At 36.7% G+C, this 3083-nt stretch overlaps 1 pseudogene; it reads left to right on the forward strand.

Moving 5' to 3' along the window:
• Positions 1-2287: 2287 nt before the first annotated feature.
• Positions 2288-2653, forward strand: LOC107528589 (large ribosomal subunit protein P1 pseudogene; annotated as a pseudogene).
• The last annotated feature ends 430 nt before the right edge of the window (positions 2654-3083 follow it).

A 3083-nucleotide genomic window follows, 5' to 3' on the forward strand; every position in this document is an offset into this window, starting at 1 on the left:
ATTGATTATAGCCATTCTCACAGGTGTGAGGTGATATTTTATTGTGATTTTAATTAATGTCTAAAATTTATAAAGAATTTATACAATTCAACACCAACCCCCCCCCCCCCCCCACTAAGCAATCCAATTAAAAAATGGGCAAAGGACCTGAATAGACACTTCTCCAAAGAGGACATATGTATAGATGGCCAATAGACATATGAAAAGATGCTCAGTGTCAGTAACCATCCAAGATATGCAAATTCAAAACACAATGAAATATCACCTCATTTTGTCTAGTTTTACAGGTGCAAAGAAAAGTGTGTGGAAATTTTAGAAGTATGAATGAGCAGTCTTGGCCTTTATTAAGTTACTTTTGGTGATCGTATTAAATATTAGCATGAGATGCCATGTACAAAGACCAAAGAACAAATGTTGATATATGCAAAAAATAAAAATGAAGAAACATTTTGAAGTAGCTGTGAAAATATGCAACCATAATAAGGAATTTCTACCTTCATATCTTATCATATATTCTGTTCTTACAGAATCTCACTGATAATTTAATATTTTTAGTTTATAGATTGGGGGGTTATGATCAGAGACTTGGAAAGCATAAAGACTATAGAGACATTGTTACATATTTGAGAGATATTTGTAATATAGGGTCTTTGTAAATTTTTCATACCTAAAAACTGTGATATTTGTATGGCAAATTTAACTACTATGTATTTCTATGGTAATAAATTGAGGTGAATGAGTTTTAGAAAACTGATTGTATGATGTTATTTCTGTGGTTTTCTAGGCTTTAGAGTTCTTTTATTTCAGCTGCTCCCCAACTGTTATAATTAGGTTACTGAGAATTAAGAAAAAAGCAACAACTCAGTGAAATGTATCTTTTAAAAAAGTATTCTAATATTTCTACTGAGTCCTAATTGCTTTCCTATTCTAGCCTTGTGTGATGTATATCATGGAAGCTCCTAATATCCTAAATTGCCTCTGACCCTCAAAGTCTGTACCTGAGACGCCTTTTTAACCCTTGTATCATGATGATTAACATTCAGATTACTTCCACACACACAAAATAGTTAAGGAACAAAACAGCCTGAGAAAGTACGAGGTCACAGTGAAAAGAAAACCGAGATACCCATACTATTGAACTTTCAGAAAACAAAGAGTCTGCTAATCAGTTGCAAGGATTTGACTGTAAACTTATATGTGTGTACAGAGTATGCGTGGGGGTGATTCTATTGATTTTAGGTCCTTTAATTCTGATCCTCCAATACCATATGTTACCGTTAGTTTTTTCTATGTGACTCACAATGTAATGGAATAATAAGTGGTTCTGGGAACACCATAGCTCTTTAGCATCCTTTGTATTATGTACTTATGTTGTATTTTATACATAATACATGATTGGATGTAGTAGGTTCTGCATGAAGATAATAGTTCACCGCTCTCTGAATTGATTCTTTCTGTTGAGCTCATGATAATACAACTCTTATTTTGGTCTACAGGGAAGGAAAATCTTTCCTCTACCTCGCTTTGATTATTTCTAAATAAACAATTCTAATATTCTTTAATATGAAAGGTTCTTTCAGCGGCAACAATGCCAATATGATGTAATAGACACAAAGGTCAATATCATTAAGGACGCACTGACAAAACTTCAGTCCCCAGTCTCTTGTGTACATTTTTACATTGTCACAAGTAGTCATCTCTTATGTTATTTCAATACAGGAGCTTTTGCACAGTTACACATGGCACCTGCCCATGACTTTCCTTTACTCATTAGATTACCAAATTGTTGAAATAAAGCACTTTACTCACACATTCCTTAAAACTGGAAGTTCTGTAATTTTAAGAAAGCCACAGATCTATAGAGATTTGCTCATTAAAATGTTCTAGTTTTCACATGGTTGATTCTTTTGAGTAAATGATTCATTGCTATCACCTCATTGTTTTGTCTGAAATAAATGAAGATGGATCAGATTTACTGTTTGGTAATTAACCTGCAAATGGTTGACCTTGTGATAAAATAATCCTGACTTATATCTCTTCACAATGGAATGCAATATAATGACATAATATAATTAATATAATATAATAATATAATATACATAATAGTATATCCTGCTTCACAAAGTTTATGTAGTGCCTGCCTTGTGCCAGACAAGGAGCAGTGATGCAGAAAGAATAGAAATTAAGAGCAAGCATTTGGACCCCTTTCCCCAGCTGCCAGGAAGGTGCCAGGTCCTTCTGAGGAAGCTAAGGACCCTTTGGGGTGAGGCCCTCACTTCATCCCAGGATGAGCACTGCTTCAGGCAGTGCTGGCCCAGCACTCGCCCACACCATAGCCTCTGTCTTGGAGCTCACCTGCATCTACTTAGCCCTTATGCTGCACAAAGATGATATGACGCTAGGAGGACAAGATCAATGCCCTCACTGAAGCAGCTGCTGTAAATGTTGGACCTTTCTGGCCAGGCTTGTTTGCAGAGGCTCTGGCCAGCGGGAACACTGGGAGCCTCATCTGCAGTGTAGGAGCTGGTGGACCTGCCCCAGCAGGAGGCCCTGCTCCCACCACTGCTGTTCCAGCTGAGGAAAGAAAGCAGAAGCAAAGAAAGAAGGATCTGAGGAGTCTGAGGATGACATAGGCTTTGGTCTTTTTGACTAAGCCTCCTTTGTAACACATTCAATGAAAAGTTGAACTCTGAAAAGAAAAATAGACAGAAAGGACAAGCATTTGGAGACAATGTAGACTATTTGGTCTGAGAATTTGCTACTATCTTTGCGGACCTGAATAATTTTCCCAGCTTTTCTGAATCTCAGTTTTTTCATATATAAAATGCAAGTAATACATATCCCTAGTACGTGTGAAGTGTAAAGGAAAAAATGCAAACAAAGCTCTTATCCATAGCCTGTAAGCCTTCCATGGAGATTAGCTGATATTAGTCACAGGAGTTCTGGAAAATGGTTAGATGCAGCTTTGCATTCAGTGATCCCCACAGAAGAGGCAGGCATATGAGCAGGCAATAAATGTAACAGTAAACATACAAAATATTGAGGTGGCATAAGAAAGAAGGAGATTTAGAAACCCTTCAATA

Source organism: Miniopterus natalensis, chromosome 6 (genome assembly GCF_054644295.1).
Source record: "Miniopterus natalensis isolate mMinNat1 chromosome 6, mMinNat1.hap1, whole genome shotgun sequence".
Lineage (NCBI taxonomy): Eukaryota > Metazoa > Chordata > Mammalia > Chiroptera > Miniopteridae > Miniopterus > Miniopterus natalensis.